Raw genomic sequence first — 18661 nt, 5'->3', positions numbered from 1 at the left:
ATGTGGGGGCACCACCATGTCCACCGGTACGCCCTGCAGTGTTGCAACGTTGTGCAGGACACATGCTGCCGCAATGATCCTGCACACTATGGAGGGTGCATATAGTAGCTGCCCGCCAGAGCGGTCAAGGGAGCTGAAGTGTGACTTGAGCACTCCGAATGTGCGCTCCACTATGGCTCTTGTTGCAATATGGGCTGTGTTGTATCTTACCTGGGGTGGCGTGTTGTGGTTCCGTATTGGCATCATCATGTAGGTGCTCAGAGGGTAGGCACTGTCCCCTGGGGAGGTGATAATGGGTGTCATTAGTTGGGCTGGTGTATTTGTCTGTGTGTGACATGCATGCCTGTGCACAGGCATTTGTACTCACCAATGAGCCATGTGTTGCCATGCTTCCCAGCTTCCAGGTCCCGGCTCAGGGCGGACATTCTGTATATGAAACTGTCATGGGTGGACCCTGGATAGTTTGCATAGACAGAGGTGAGGATTCCCTTTGCATCGCATACAACCTGCATGTTGATGGAATGCCAGTGCTTGTGGTTGCGGTAGATGTTCTCAGTGGCCCAAGGTGGACGTAGGGCCACATGGGTGCAATCTATGGCACCAAGCACTTTGGGGAAGTGTGCCACCCTGTAAAAGTCCTGGACAACAGCCTGCCTTTCTGCGGGTGTTCTGGGCATGTATATGTGCCTGCGGACTGAGGGCCGCGCTGTCATGATTGCCAAGAACAGGTGTAGGCATCGTGACTGCGTGGCCTGTGAGAACCCCCCCAATATGGCAGTAGTCCGCTGAAATGACCCAGTGGCCAAAAAATGCAGGACATTGAGCACCTTCTCCAAGGGGCTCAATGCTTGGGAGCAGAGGGTGGGGGATGTAAGGTCATCTTCCCACTCCCTGACCAGGTCTAGGATGATATGAGGTGGAAACCTATACCTGCATATACCTGGTCATCAGGCATCCCAAAAAGGCTAGTCTTGGGCAAAGAAATGCGGGGCCTGGCTATTCTCCTCCTCCTGCGGTGTCCCACGATCACTGCTGCGAGAAATGGGACATTCATCGTAGCTGTATATGCTTGTTTGTTGTTTACGGGCACTTGGGGGCGCTTCCGCCTGCTTTTGTGTGGCGGACGTATTTGTGCATGTCTTTTGGCGTGCGCAGGTTTTCCCTATTCGATTCCATGAATACATGTTGTTCGTGAGCATGTGGGCGTTGCGTGTATTTACCAGTGGTACTTCCCCCGTTACACCCACATTTTCACGTGTTGTTCCCCATTCCTCGTGTTTCGCCCCCTTTTTGGTGTGTGCGCTAGAAGTTGTGCACTTTCGCTGTGCATGTCGCACACGTCGTTTGGAAAGTCGCAGTGACGTGTAAGGTAAGCGTGGATATGGTGCAGCTCTCGAGAAAGCTACGCACAGAGCCTTCCATGAATCGCTTGCATGTGAATCACACGCGTGCCTTGGCTTTTTCACACTTGCGCCTCACATTCCGGTGCACAATCATTCCATGAATTACCCCGAAAGGTTGTAGCAGCGATACAAGCAATGAAAACCTCCTGTCATGTTTCACTTGTTATTCAAATATACTGAATCTTTCTATGCTCACAGTGGGCAGGGGCAATGCTTTCTAACTGAACTTTAAAAAACAAGCTTTGGCAATGCCAACAGTTTAGGCTTTTGTTTAGGCATGGGAAGGCACCTGCCAGGCACTCCTGTAGTGGTATTAACTGGCCATTGATGGTAGCAGGAGCAAAATGGTGCAAGTACGTGGGTATCCAATAGCAGTCCTTGGCAAATGCCTAATACTAATACACAAGCCCAAACTGTTGGCTTTGCCAGAGGGAGTTGGACTATATTTCAGATGTTTTCGCAGCCAGTGGTGGGCCACGGGTAGGTTATCCCTCTGTTACAATATAAGCAGTACATTTTGGAGCCGTCCAGTACCACTGACTACATAGGTCCTCATAAGAAATCTGAGAGGACCTCTGTATGCTTTCAGTGGTCCTGCACCTCTCCAAAAGATTATGGCATACAGATGTCCTCATAAGAAACCTGGGAGGACCTTTGTGTGTTGTCAGTGGTACTGAACCACTTCAAAAAATAATGCCATACAGAGGACCTCATAAGAAATCTGAGAATTCTTATGAGGACCTCTGTATATTGTCAGTGGTACTGCAAATGTATGAAAATAATACTTGTAAAGCAGTGTAATGTTCGGATCCGAGGGTATTTATATCTGCCTTACTTTTAAATTGTTGGAAACATGTTTTTGCTTTGAGTGTGTTTTTACGCTGTTGCTCATTCCCCCATTGCACTGTCACTCCTTCCTCTCCCTTGCTACCGCTCCTTCCCCCCTTCTTGTCGCTCCTCCCCAACTTACTCTGTCACTCCTCCCTGTTTCTCTGTCGCTCTTACCCCATTGCGCTGTCGCTCCTTCTCCCCTTGCGCTGTTGCTCCTTCCCCCTTGTGCTGGTGCTCCTTTCCCCTTGTGCTGTTGCTCCTTTCCCCTTATGCTGTTGCTCCTTCCTCTTGTGCTGTCGCTACTTTCCCCTTGCGCTGTTGCTCCTTCCCCTTTGCTCTGTCGCTCCTTCCCCCTTGGAGCTGGTACTTCTTAGCTCATTGTGCGGTTGCTCCGCACCTTGTGCTGTTGCTCCTTCCCACCTTGTGCTGTTGGTCCTCCCCCCATTTTACTGTCACTCTTCCTCCCCCTCCATTTGCACTGCCACTCCTTTCTTCAAATGTTGTACGATACTCCTGTGTACTGTTGCTGGCCTAGCTTTCTTCGACTGGAGTTTTTTGTTCTCCCTCGTATTGCTATTTATTGCTTATTCCTCCCTCTGCAGTGCTTCCCTCACCCCTGGCACTGCCCTTAACTCTGTCACATGCTGTCATTTCTCCTTCCCTGTACTGTCATTCCGTATTCCCTCCCTCCATGCTAAATGTAAAATACAATAAACTACAAACGCCAAAACTATTGGCATTGCCAATACTTGTTATGCTAGCCTTGTAACATTCCATGATAAGTATGTTCATACCACTCACTACTTAAGAGGACCTTTGTATTCTCGGGAGGATAGCTCCTCATAGGATAGCTCAGGGGCAACGCGCTCCCCTTGGAAACAAGATGACGCAGAGCAACATAGGTTTGATCCCCAGGTGCGTACTTAGAAACCTCTGGGTATTAAGCGTGTTATAACTAACCAATAACAATTACAGTATAAAATGCCAAGCCCAATGCTGGCACCCTGCTTTTGTAAAGCACTCTGTTGCTCTTGAGCTAGGTTTCTGCTAAATGCAATAAAATAATGTATATAAATAAGAGGTCGCGAAGGCAGCGCTGGGGCCTGGAGTTCCAGGGACAGATTCCATGCATTTTGCACTGTTGCCAGTGCAGTTCTGCACAGTATTATCACTTTGGAAACATTTGCCCCATGGCAAAAACCTATTGTTTCGATGCCTTTTTGCACCAGGGAAAAGTGTTTCTAATTGCTCATACAGAATAGTATTAGCACTAGGGCGAATTATGCGCTGATGCAAAATGCATTGAAATCTGTAATCTGGTCCATGGTCTCAGTCACCGAAGTAGTTCCACTCAGTAACGTGTTCCTTTAAATAGTCAATTCACTTGTCCCGGGTTATTCTGACCTTCTCTTGGGTGATGAGGGGGAAACCTGCAACTTATACTTGCATACAGGCTAAAGGAGGAAAAAATAAAATTGCGCTCAAAACGCATGCCCTGCGCACAAAACGATTCCTACACAAATCCTGGACTTTTGGAGGCAAAACCTGGAAATACCTTCTAGATGATAGCAATTCCTTCTATAGGAGAACCCCTGCATATTAGATGAATATAATGATAGTAGCTGTAAAATAATGTATTATCTGTTCATACAATGACAATATGATGCCTCTACAGAAGACAGAAGTACACTTGGCTTATCAATGATTGTTTATTACTGTGACACACAAAGCTGCTAAATCCTGAAGGCATTCAGCCACACTACCACTGATGCTCACAATTACGCAAGGCCACGGTTTTCTTTGTACTTTCATAACGACAGTAGCCAAGCACAATATCTTTTTTTTTCTTTTCAATCTGCATTATCCCATCAGAATGGGCAAGTTCTGGACATATGTATTGTTATAGTATATCAGTAAAAAAACTTTGTTAAAGGGACGTTATGGTTAAGTTGCGCTACTAAAAACCTATGAAATTCAGTACAAAAACTTTGTTAAAGGGACGTTATGGTTCCAAATAAAACCGAAAAACCCCTGAAATTCGCCAGTTATGGTAAGCTAAGCAACCATAACTCGTGCCACCACCGTGCATTGCTAAGACTAACTCCCAGGACATCAAAGATGACATCACAAATGTCATCGATGACATGACTGATGACATCACATGTCTGGCTCCCTGTTTTTTCCTTTAGTGATATATCTTAGCCAGTAATACTTAGGACCAAAAAAATCAAAACGTACTATATTTGGAGACTTATATTTCAAATGTGTTCTTACAATAATTCACTTAGGGTCCATTCACAGCATATGAAACATATACAGAGGAAAAATACACACAACTCTAATAAGAAAGCATTTATCATTTCACTATTCAACATGGTAAGATTATGAATATTGCACCTCCATCATCTATGCTGCACACAATGCTTATATTTATACATGAGTAGCTTAGTATACTGTAAAGAACTTCATAATAGAATGCTATTTATATCAATGCATTGACTAATGCACTATATAGCTCAAGATATCTATTCCAATGATCCTTGACACTTTTTCTGTGAACATTATAATAAGAATCCCTTGTACAGAGTTTTCATGAAAAGTAAATGCACATGTGATGTCATCAGTCATGTCATCAATGACATTTGTGATGTCATCTTTGATGTCCTGGGTGTTAGTCTTAGCAAGGCAGGTGGTGGCGCGAGTTATGGTTGCTTAGCTTACCATAACTGGCGAATTTCAGGAGTTTTTCGGTTTTACTTGGAACCATAACGTCCCTTTAACAAAGTTTTTTTTACTGAATTTCATAGGTTTTTAGTAGCGCAACTTAACCATAACGTCCCTTTAACAAAGTTTTTTTACTGAATTTCATAGGTTTTTATTATTCCAACTTAACCATAACGTCCCCTTAACAAAGTTATTTCATTGAATTTCATAGGTTTTCATTAGTGTAACTTAACCATAATGTCTACGAACATCTGACTTCATTTCAGACCTTCCAGAGAGTGCCACATGACTATATGCTGGCGTCCAGCATGATGACGTGTCCGAGAACCCATACACACTTCACAATAAGATCTGTGCTTCGCGGACAGTTTGGAACTGCATTTTCTACTGATCTATGAACTTTCAACTTCAAAGTTTCCCTTGCACAGCTCCAACACCTATTCCTACTCATCCATTAACAATCTAGTACACAGTACATACTTTTAGCAAAACTGCTATTTATCTTAAAATGGCATCAGCTAAGGCCATCCGTCCTCCCCAAGAGACACCACCACTGCTGTAATCAAGGAGCATGAGAAACACTGCCCCCTCCCTTAGAAATAACACACGCGCAACATTTTCCACTGTCCACCTGCCCCTCCAGATTAGTGTTTGGTGCCTCTTCCCTCATTTGCCTCCCCACCTTTCGTTCTAAGCTCTCCTGCCAAAAAAAATCCATCCAAAAATAAAATAAATGTTCCTTAAAGAACCACCTTTCACAGTTAAAAAATAGAACTAAAAAAAAATTGCATAGACTCCATCTACTTTATATTTCTCAGTAAAGTACATAGACTCAATAAGATTTTCCAACATTTCCATTTGCATTTTCTGTTATACTAATGGAAATATCGGGGTATTCATCCTCCGTTCCAGGGACTGGAACGTTGTATACCGGCCCAGCAGCCCAAGTTATCAGCCCAAGCAAACCAAGGGTGGATAACGAGGTCTCTGGACCTTTATCCCCCCATTCCAGCCCCTAAAGTGGGGGATGAAGGCCATTAGCAGTCTAGGTTCCCAAAGCGGGAACCCAGGGTACTAAAAAAGAGGATTTTTCATCCTACACCGGGACGCGTGTGGTGTCCTGGTTTAGGAAGAAAAATCCTTTTCCAAGACGGCCACCATGGAAAGGGAAGGCGAGGGTTCCATACAGGGCCCCTCTTCGCTTTCCATGGCAGCCTGCAGAAGGCAAAAAGAGAACCCTATGACCATATTACCACAAGCACATTTTTCTTCCCTTCCAAATCTATCCTAATTTCGAATAACTTTACCACAAAGCCAGTCCCAGGTGGACATGGCCACTTTAATCCTATGTTTTGTCCCTTCTGGTCATGGCCAGTAGCCAGATTGACTGGATCATGACCTTATTCCATGACCTGGACAATCTGGCCACTGCCCAAGGCCACAGTCTACCCCTCAGTCACTAAAGCTATACCGCTATTTTTTTAACTACATTATGACACTTGTCAAATGAAAAAACAGTGCCACATTTGCAAAACCATGCTTTTAGATGCCAATGCGCCTTACGCAAGTTTGCTGGAAATCCACCCTCGTTTTATTTGTTCAAAATTGTCAAATTAATGCACATACAATCGTCGTATAAGCTCTGCACAAAATCCCACCAAACTTTGTAAACTCATTCAAAATCACGTCAGAAATATCCCACCCATCGTCATCACCCGTCACCTCCCCAGACATAATTTCATAAGTTTCACAAGTGCAATGCTCAGAAAATATTATTGTCCCGAGGGTTCGGCCATGTATTTTTATACATACCGTTGATCTATCGCAAACATTTCCAATTCACCTTACCTCACTTTTCCTCTTTTAAAAACATACAAAATCTGGCAGCAGGGCGCTTCCATCTTGTGCTATTCTTATCCATTGCTGCATCTACCTTAGGTAAACTGCCCTGACGTTACTAAATCATGTGCCCCATCCCTGACCCTCACATCACCAACCGTAGTGATATTCTACACCTTTCTCGGTGACGTTCCTCTTCAGCGTAGCCAAACATGCCCATAATCACCTACGTCACGTGACGCAGAACCCGAAAATCAACAAACATCGACTAACAACACAGCACGTCACAATTCGGAATACTAAACCGTACTTTAAAAGAAAACAATAACACTGTACAATTTGTAAAGTTCTTTTATTTCACAATAAACGCTCCGAGAACATCTGACTATTGCCATATTCAATCAAATTACAAATTAGTTTCTTCGCTCGTGATCCAAAATGTTTATCGTGAGGCACACATTGTTCTTTTTGCGTACACAAGGTGTTCGTTTTCGATAAAAGAACGGCTTGGGTCGCACAGTGAATTCCAGGGCTTCTGCATCAACTTGGGCCTAGACCACCATAAAGGATGTAATTTTACTCCTAATCGCTAGTACAGCGTACAGGCACATGGGCCCTGGGCGATCGTCCCAAAAACAGTCACTGTGATCCAGGCGTTGACAACTATGTGCAGCTGCCGATTAAAGAACCCATCAGTTAGCATCTGGAAGCTATGACAATCGCAGAAAGGCATAATGTATTTGTTTCGAAAACATAACAGAAAATGTGTCTCAATACCCAAACTTTATTACAATGTATCTATTGACTTTTTAATTCAGAATAGAGTTTAAACTAACGATTAGCACACACATCAAACAATCTCAACAAAGAGAAAACAACATGGAAACTGATACACAATTCGATATGGTCATACATGACATTTTAATGAAATATTAGCGTTGAACCTGGGTGAACCCAGTGATGGTCTACATGCACCTTGATGCTGCACTCCCCATAACCACGTAAAAAAGACAACTACACACAAAGATTGTACTTGCGTTTCATTGCAATAAGCCACACAGAACAGACAAATGGAATGTAACCCAAAAATAATGTTCAGATAATAATAAGTTAATGCTCGTTCCGGTATACAATCGTCGAAAATCAAACTTACATTATATTCACCATTTCCATTCTCTTGGCATAACTCAGACCGTAACGCACACTGAGTTTGCACCAACGATTCTTCATAAACTGAATTTACATGTTCCTTACCCACTTTTGGAATGCATAACCTTATCAAATGTTCATTATTACAAACCTCCTCTCATTGCATTCCTTACGGAATGGTCCCTTTCTCTCAAGGTCAAAAAACAATTATACTGTGTGTCCCATGCGTGGGCTTCCTTAGCTCACATCCAAAAATTCAAAGCTGGTGACCTTCACTCAGAATCTAAATACATTCTCACTTTGCAAAAACTTTCCTCATCGACGCCATGAGAACTGTTATTCTCATACACGTGCAGGGCGGCTCTTTGCATCAGACACTGCAGGTGGCTGCCTCAGATGCCAGACTCTAGGGGGCGGCAGTCTGACTCCATTATTATTTTAAATGCATTTTAACACAGACACATTAGTCCTTCGCCTGTACTTTACGCACATTATATTGTGGAACACCTCCAAATGTACCGTGTGACTTTCGTGACAAAAAAACACCAGTTTTTTGTTTCTTGCTGCCATATCCCATCCCATCCTCATCAATCCTCACCTCCCCACACATTATTTCATAAGTTTAACAAGTGCAATGCTGTGTTTTTTAATATGTTTTTGTGACGATGTCCGCGGACACCAAAACACGGATCCAAGATGACGGGTGCATCGGAACAATCTGACGCACTTCACGCTCTTCACCATCCAATCACCGAACGCATCACATGTCCGCGGACATGACGCGACCGATTAGCCAATCGATATCTTGTCCGCGGAGCGAACAGGGAAGTGTGTCTGCGGAGCGGACATAGATATCACTAATTTTGAGACCTACTTTTTGATCGTTTTAAAAAAAACTACCGGATGGATTTTCACCAAATTTACAAAAGCATGCTTTCGGGACCAAGCTGCTGCTCCTGCCGCACATTTGGTGACAATCCATCCAGTGGTTTGGGCTGTAGGCGTGCGCAAAACTTTTCCCCCATTCAGTCACCAAACTTTGCAAAGTTTGGTGAGGATTCGTCCAGGGAGAGCGAAGTTATAAGCCACCCAAAAAGTGCTTGTCCTTGTCCTGTGGGATTAGCAACTTAACCATAACTACACAGCCACTACTGTGGCCGTGTAATACTATGAGCGTGTACGTGTGTGTGTGTCGGTGTCTCTGTACACATCTGTCTCACTTTTTGCCCCTACCTCACCCTCGTTTTCTGGAACTCCGCTGCTCTGCCTCAAATCCATTGATTGGTTCTATTGCCGCCATCATCCACATTGCCAGCAACGTCAGATAGTGCTATGATGTCTGTGAGCTTGACCAGATCAGAATGTACCCTGTCCATGCCGCTGCCCTAGGTACAGAACAATGCACCTAAAGTGAATGTACACCATGTGCACCTAACTTGAGTCATTGCTATTAACCTTCATGCACAGATCAATCACTCCATGCGGATCCAGTCCGCACAGGTCTGAATGCCACTGAGGCTTGAAGGCTGCCTGCGTTCATGATGAACAGCCCTTTCAATTCTGGCTCATTCGAGGAAGCTCTGTGTGGTGATTGGACTCACCAAGAAGACACAGAGCTAAGTTGAGTCATGGCAACCCACGGTTTGTTCAGAAGCCCAACTGACTCCAAACGAACACCAACATTCTAGGAACCTAACGGTGCGTGCTCACACACGTGCACCATAACAAGACCACCACACTCTGCCTCTTTTGTCAGCCATCTGCTTTGCTTCCTGGTGGCTTTCCACAGATCTCTTCTATCCATCACTATGTTACACTTCTGGAACGAGATTGCATTGATTTGGAACAACATGGGTTGATAGTTTACGGGAATATACAGTTTTAACAATACTGCCCGATAGCGCACTCACTAAGGCACCTGCACCCTATGAGGCCTTCTTCACTCATAAAGGGCACTGTCAGCCAGTAATCGCCTGAAATGCATATTCTGGTGCTTCTTTTAGACTCTAGTCAGGGGATCGATGGTTCGTGGTAGTCGCACAGTGAATCTTACTATGTTCTTCGTCCTGTGGTGGATATTTGAGTGCAACTGGTTCACTCACTCTCCCATTTTAGATTTTATTTCATTGGCATTTTCTATTGCGCGTGGGAGAGCCATGTTTAAACACAATCTATTGGTTCAACTAGAATTGATCAATTTATTAATAAGTGTTAGTGATCTAAACTTCTCTGAGTTTTAAGGCGTAGTGTCTCACCGGGATCACAACCCAAAATTCTTCCAGAGTATGACTAGGGGAAGGAGAGTGGGATAGAGAGGATAAGAAGAGAAAGCAGGGTTGGAGGAGGTTCAGGGATGCTCGAGATGTGGAAAGTATGATTGAGAAAATGTACATAATGAACTGTAGATGTGATAGTCTGGAGGTATGAGTGGCTGTAGAAGTGCTCGGATGTTATAAATAAGGTAAGAAGCCTGTTAGGCCAATGTCACCAATTGGATAGACCATGTCGGTTGCAAGATCTAGAGAAGTTGGCTGCCAAGGTCAGGGAAATCGTAGTCATAATAAATGTGTTGATGTTAATGAGCATTGGAGAGTGCACAAATGATTTAGAGGAGGGAGAGAGTACTGAGGCATGCACTGCAAATGGTCTAAGCAAGAAGGAAAGGCATGCAGTGCGTATTATGCTGTTCCGGCACTAACAATTTCAATTATATGGATCAGCAAAAGGAATATCTTTTACATTATATTTAATAAGAGTCGATGTAGTAAAGGGAATGACAGTGTGTGGCCATGGATTATAAGGAATAAAATACCCCAACCATACATAAAAACGATACTGCAAGTCACCTTTGAGTTCTGTGTCTTTATTTGGTCCAAAACTCCACAGTGACTTGCAATATCCTTATTATGTATGGTAGCGAGTACATTATCCCATATATAATTTCTTTCTGTGGCATGGCATTTTTTACTGCACATCGATGATAAAGCAAACATGATGAGTTCTATATGATAATATCTCGCTAATGCTACATTGGTGCAGCCAGTTTGGATATGTTCTCTTATTGAGATATGGCATTTTTAACAGCAAAGCCAACAGGAAAATGGTTTTATGTGGGAATATATTGGCAGAGCTAGCTTGGATGTTTTCTCATAGTATCATTACCGACATTATGTGTAAAGCAAACATATATATGTACTTATATGGGAATACTGGCATGTATTGGTGCAGCTAGTATGGATATGTATGGAAACAGCCAGTGTGAACCTTTTTTCATACTGGCACATGTTGTGGGGAAAAGCATCATGAAAATGTGTTGGGAAATGCTCCTGTGCACTGTTGGTCATGACTCATGAGTTACTCTACAAACCCATGGAAAACTGTTTTTTTTACCCATTTTTTCACAGAAAATGTACTTCATAATGCGCCATTTAAACAGAGACAAAGCAACTCACCTTCAGAAAAATCACTGAAAAATTAACTATTCAACATTGTTATGGAAACCTTCCCCATTCTACTAAGCAGTCTTGCATCGTGTTTTCCAATCTGCATTCTAACTGTAACAGCTTCCCAGTGTTTTGGCGATGGTTAATGTGGCATGTGGTGTTTTCTGAAATTACAGTTCACCGACATATGCAGTAGCAAGTAGAAAATATAGAAGCCAAAGGAGGTTGTTCCAAATAACTGCCAATCATTTAAATAACATATTGTTTGAGGACCATGTGCTAAGAACTGAAAATGCCTTTAGTGTCATGTGCCACAGCGAATATTCAGTGGCTCGAACAATCCACGAGATATTGAAACAGGTTTAAGCAAAAGTAGTCTGGGGCATTGCAGAAATATCAGATCCAAACCAACTCTTAAAAGGCATCAAGAGACGGAAATTCTACTAGAGCACACATTCTCTGGACTGCAGTGGATCACAGAGAATGATACTTGATCTCTTACTGGCACCTCTTTTATCAGGGTCTGGACGCACCAGATAAGACTAGAGCAAAACTAGAATTCTAGTGAAGCCACTATTTGCTAAGCCAAATGTAAGTGTATTCTTAACATTGTGTTAGGCACATTGCAGCTCAAACATTTTGTGATGTAGAGGAGCAGCCGAATGCCTCTGCAGGAAGTCCCACCCCTATTCTGCCTATATTTTGGAAACCGGAAATTGCGACATGAGCAACGCCAGTAATGGTAGCTATACCGCAAAGAGCCTTTGAGGTAAGGTATCCACTGAGAAAACCCTACATGATGTATCCCTGAAGTAATGACGGTCTCCTGAGGGAGATCCCTGAAGAAGTGTGAAGATGTGAAAAGGAAAGACTGGTGACATAACACAAGAGATGAGATGACCAGAGAAGAGAATGCATAGACCTTATAGAATCTGATGACAAAGTAAGGAATTGAGAAGACTTTCCTGTGCGAAATGAAGATTGCACGTGTGAAGAAGCACTGCAGAAAATGCAAGTCTTTTCTTTACTGTACAGATGCTGTAACGCAAGTAGACTAATCGTAAGGCTGGCTATACGTAGTGAATAAATTGCAGGTGGTGCCGCCAATATATGTGGATATATATATATATATATATGTGTAGAATCTGGACATTCGATGCCACAATTTTAGTAAGCCCAACCCGTGGAGAAAGGAGGATTGATGGCTGTGTGTGTATCGCAGCAAATAAGTCAAAGCTCGAAGAAGGACCAAAGGAAGATGGCTTGGTCTGGTGTCAAAGCTAAAAGCAGCTAAACCTGTTATCAGACCTTGAAGAACAAGTGAATGTGAGACACCGAGGCATCCCTTGTTAAGTTGCAAAGAAAGAACTCCAGGAGAGCCAAGGTCTTCATTTAAAACAATTAAATGCTATAAAATTAGCCCATTCACGGTCTCTGATCACGTGAGTTCAAGATGAAAATAGATGTGGGCATGTGAGCCTGAACCTTGATAAGAACGTGCTCATACTCCCTTATATTCCCAGAGACGAGAAGCAACTACAAGGACAAGTTCAAAGACAATCTGAATGGCAGACGGCATGAGAGATGATGGGCTAATTGGGTGGGAGGTACGGTCAAGTCCACCCACCAGCACCTGGGGTACCAGCTTACGTGCTGCTAGGGAATCGAATGTTCCAGAAGGGTACAAGTGTGCCAACCAATTGTAGAAGGGCATATAATGAAGGGACTTATCGTTTTATAGCCAATTGTGTGCCGCCTAGCTAATAACTGTTGAAGACAACTTGCACTAAGGGAGGGCATGAGTTGCCCACCTGACTGTAGAGACCCAATCACAATCCTATCCCGTATAGAAAGTATACTTAAATACTCTGCTTAGTCCTATCACAATCCCGTGTAGGTTTTTGTAGTTTTCCACATAGTATAACATCACGTATGACCAGTTTTTGCTATAAAGGTATGTTTTTTAAAGAAATGCTTTGAGATACTGCTATGTGACATCCGTTGATGTTCGATGTACTCCCTGTTTTAGACAATTGAGAATAAAACAGACATTTTGTCAGCTTCCTGAGTCGGTCTTCTTGATTGGTGTGAGAGTTATTCTCCATCCCATCCATCGTATGATGTGTTACCTTAATTAAAAGGAGCAACAGGGTTCACTGACAAAAATCACAGCATCATAATCACCTTGTCAGGAGCCTGCAGTATGGTTGCAGAGAAGGGGCCAAACTCCCATTCCAGTGCCGATAATGGTGTCATGTGACCAAGGAGACCCAAGGAGGCAGAGAAAAGGCTGCATTTCCTAACCATGACATCACTGCAGTGGGGTACAACCTCCATATTCCACTGCTGTGATGTCATCGGAGGAGAATGTTGGGATGAAGTCGACCATCGGCATGGTGCATGTGAACTCGCCTGGATCCTTTTGAAATTTTAAATGAAATTGAATGATGGTAGATTAAACTCTGTAAAATGTGTGGGGCTAATCTGCGCACCTTTTCCTATGCTCACCGCACATCATACACATAAACCTGTGTATTCTGGGTTGATACAGCCCACAGGCGCAGCCCCCCCTGTCATATTTAGTTTGGGATATGACCGCTAGGAGTACACTTTGTATTCTCAGAAGAGGGAGGGCAAAACGTTCCTCCTGCCATGCACAACCTAATTAACTAACAAAGACTCCATGGATCCACCCTTTACTTTTGTTTAGCCCTGTCGGTGGTGGCAGTGATCAACATAATTAACATACTAATAGAGTGTACTTCAAACAGGCCCACATGGGACCTGGCTGCAGAGGCTAACAAAGGAGACAGGAAATCCCAACAACCTTTCAGATGCACTGTGTCAACCTGAAACCAGCTCCCACATTCAGTATCACTTTGAAAGTGAAATATCATGTTTGGGACTGTGTGTATTACAGTAGTCAACCCTGCAGGGGACCCCATTCAAATGGTACGTGTGTGTGGATCGATGGCACCAAAAGGTCTGGTCGCACTGCAGTTTCAAGGGAGACCTGCTGCTTTAATCAGGAACCACAGAGAGCTTCTTAGACAGAGAGACCCTTTGATCCACACGAGACAGGAAGATGGGTGGGACTTAGTATTCACCCCTTTACCTTTTTCTGTTGCAAAGGACTCTGGTTATGACATAATGAATACAGGAGATTGTTGGTGGGGACCCAGGATTGGTTCATTAAGGTAGGCGTAATCTACACCAATCCTTGAGTTCCATTTGACTTTGAAAGTGGGCTGAGCCCTTCTTTTGGCAGATCATCAGACGACTTTGCAAGGAGTAGCAAGAAGAACTCATCATTGGACCCTGGCTGAGGTACAGTCTGCCTTACAACTTCCACCAGTAAAGGAAAGCCAAGACCTCCAAGAGAGAAGCATGATCCCTCCCTTAACTATCTCCCAGGGAACAGAGGGAGATACTAAATTCAGCAGACCCACCAGCATCTCCAGAACGAATACCCAGCCAGCACACAGCATGCTCTGCTAGGCTCTGCAGCGAGCCTCCTAGGTGGGAAGTGCCAGAGAGTCTCTGAACTACACTAATGGCAAGGCAGCTGCCTGAAACACTCTCCTCAGCTTTGGGCCTTCCGCCTTAAAGGACGACACAAGACCAGTAAAGAAGCTTGGAGGAGTGCATTGACAAGCATCTACTAACGTCTGCCTTAAAACTCATTTTCGAGCCGGTTGAGCCCCTCGAGCTGCAATGACTGCACTGCTGACTGTTGTTATGCTGCAGTCAAAAAAGGCGTCTGAGACGGCTCGACAAGTGCATAAGGACCGCCGACTAGCACTGAGACACTGATTCCTGAGTGTAGGCCAGCCTGCAGCCGTCCATCCAGCCTTGCTCGCCGAACTGCCTGCCGCCTGATACCCATAGCTGTCTCCCGTCTTGAACTCTGTCGCAGAAGCTGCAAAGTTCCCTGAAACTAAATCTACACTGTCGAGCAGCAAGAACTTCTAAAAGCACAAGGTACATTGTGGTTCTGTCCCCCTGGTTCTTCTCTAAAGGTCCCTTGTGACATGTTATGACCCATTGCTCCCTTTGTGTTGAAACCAAGTATCCTTGAACTATTGCAATTAATTACTTTACCGACTACCCTCCTGTCAGCATCTAGAGTGCATCCCTTTTCCTTCTTTGAAACTGTCTGTCATCTGCATTCCTTTACAGTGTAGGTTGTATTTTGTAGTGTGCTAGAACTGTCTGTTGTGATAATAATAAAGTAGATATGTGTATACAACCTTGACTGAACCATCCCTTTTATCATTGGACAATAGTTGTATTGTTGCTGTGTTGCAACTAACCAATGATCCACAACCTTTCAGAGATAAGCCTTCTGTTCCATCCACGTTAACAAAAATTGATCAAGGAATTGTATAACTGACTTGTGTATCTAATCTGTTCAGATCCCTTCTGGTGTACTTGTAATTGTTTATTTATAACACGCTTAATACCCAGAGGTTTCTCGAACATACGTTTCTCTGTGTTGTCATGCTTCCAAGGCGAGCAAGCTGCCCCTGAGCTATCCTATCGAGTCCTAGAGGTGTGGGGCTGATTGATGGTTTAGAAAGCGATATTCATCCCTGGACCACTGGTGCCCCGGAAGTTGATCGATCACAAATGTGGAATTCTGAGAAAAGATTGATAATGGTTGCGAAAGAAATCATCCACAACAGACTGAAATACACAACAATCAGAAAGAAAGTGAAGCATTTTCAAGAGATTGAGTTTATCCAAAACAAACTGAGCCATGAAATGGACACTGGAATCCGAGAACACATTTTGTGCAATATTAAAAATCAAAAGCATGTGATCCAGAACATCTACTAGGAAAGACGTCTTTCTCATAACATGGAACATGTTGCCTCACTTCTGTACATTTAGTTTCAAGAATCTGAACCACATACAGTGACGATAGTAGAATTCATCAAGGCTAAAATTGAAGTAACGACCAGAACATGAAGGTGATCCCTGAAAAAGGTTTGCATGTAATTGGCCGGGAAACATATTCCATATAATGAGCCATTAGTTAACCAGGTTACACTTCTGCATCAAAATCCAACAGAGACAGCAACGATGAAGGACATCTTCATGTCCTCTTGGGAGGAAACCATATCTTATCCACTGGAGTAAAGCTCAAATCAGGGGCAGAGGTCCAAGCAATATACATACAGTCTGAGCCCTTCAACTGAATTATATCTCCTGTCAAACGCCCTACTGATAGCATTCATGAAAGGCATTAAGGGTTGTGTGTAGGGTGTCAGAGTCCAAACTCAAAGTGGGCAGAGGTAATACCTCACCAAATACACGTGCGGAGCTGTCGCTCAAAGTAGAACGTTATCATGCCGCTAGTCAAATATAAAAGACAGGCACTATGTCTCTGAGGCCTTACTCACTGCCATGTGGATTAAAATAGAGCTGGAAAGCACAAGAACCAAGGATTCCCTTAACTCATTTAAGGTGATGGTAAGGACCAGACACGTCTAATCATCGAGGATAAGAAATTGCTTGCATTATTCATTTTGCAGATTGCGGACTGAGAAACAAGAAACAGGGTTTGTTAGGTATGCATCAATAGGGTGGGAAAATGGGGTCTAGAATTTTAAGCATTTACATGTGGAGCCTGAGCCGAATAGTGAACAGGCCTGGAAATACATTTAATCCAAGCTTTTAGCGACTATCAAAAATTGGTTATATAGAAGCCAAATCCAACCATGTACAAATCTTCGGGCACATGGGCAGATTTCTTTAAAGTTCTCATATTCAATCATGTATCTTTCTTTACTGACCTCATAGCAGAACACAAGGGGGGCTCATTTTCGCTGTTCATACCGTTAATTAATTGTGCATATGTCCTGCATATGCACAATTACCAGAGACAACCTAAATATTTAAATATTTCAACAATAAACCACATTTAATTCATTGACAGATTTTTTTTTTTATTCATTGACAGATTTTGATTACTTCACTTGTTATTAAACTAACATGTTTTACTCAACTGCCACAACTCCAAAAACGTTACTGCTACTAGCACTATGCGCCAATCGATTAAAAGTCCTTGGTAGGGGTCATCATCGCTTGAGATAATGACGTTTCCCTTCGTCTATGTGACAGTATGATCCGTTTTTTTCTAAGCTATGCACCATGGAATTTTTCCCATTGCTGGCCAGTGGTCACCTTCTGATAATGAGGATTTATCCATCTCACCTGCGTACAGCCTTTGACGGTTAAGCTCTGGAGCAGCTTCCGCAATCCCTGACAGTTTATGGTCTTCCACACTACTCTACATAACGACAATGCGGCAGTAGGTAGGTGGGCCCCTTTTAAAGTCCAAAACAGTGTACTCCAGGGTTGTGTACTAGCGCCATCATTATATTTACTTCACATGAATAGTGTAATCAGAAACCTCTTGTCTGTACCCGCCGACGCCCCTGCTCTTGCCTTAGAGAAATGGCCACTTCTCTTTGCTGATGAAGCTGCCTTGATATCTTGAACACCAGCAGGCCTTAATAAGCAATTCCAGTTATTCAAAGAGGTCTGCTGTGATAAAGGTCTGGAAAGAAACTTCAAAAACACGAAATCCGTGAAGTTTATAGTAAAAAAGAAGTTATGTAGTCATGACTTGATGGCATATATTTATAATATTCAACACGTGGACACGTTCCATTACTTGGGCATGAGAATTTCATCCTTTGAGAAGTGGGATCATCAGTTGGAAAAAGCAGGAGTTTGTCTTTCTGGGTATTCTGGGGCAATAGTGAGCGCGACACCCTCAATAATGGAGCTGTGAGGCCAGCCCTAAATGCATGTCAATGTCAAGCTGGAGAAGCTGCCCCCTGTGGAGCAGGGATAAGGGGTTATAACAACTGCACACATTGGAGTGCTGCCGAAAATGGGTACCTAAAGAAAATGCTGGGACTACCCAATAGCCCTTGCACCAACCGAAATTCATTAGGAACTGGGTCTTTCATGCCGAATACATGAGGAACTGGGTCTTTCATGCCTTAATTAAATGATGGCGCTTAGACGTCTTATGTACTGGGTAAAGGTGTGGTCTGTACCTGAATTGAGAAAATATATGGACGCCCTGACTGATGTCCTTAGTCAGTAAGGGGGCTTGGCTTTGCCTTGGGTCATGCACGTCAAGCAACTCCTATAGTCCCTGTGCATTCTGACCTTTGGTTAAATCCCTCAAGAATTAATGCCAGATATCAAGAACAAATATCAAGATATATGTAAAAGTGAGTCATCCGGCCGGGG

The sequence above is a fragment of the Ambystoma mexicanum genome, chromosome 4q (assembly GCF_040938575.1).
Source record: "Ambystoma mexicanum isolate Mex_15411 chromosome 4q, UKY_AmexF1_1, whole genome shotgun sequence".
In the NCBI taxonomy this organism is placed as follows: Eukaryota; Metazoa; Chordata; class Amphibia; order Caudata; family Ambystomatidae; genus Ambystoma; species Ambystoma mexicanum.
The sequence above is the reverse complement of the archived record's forward strand: the minus strand, read 5'-3'. Positions refer to the sequence as shown.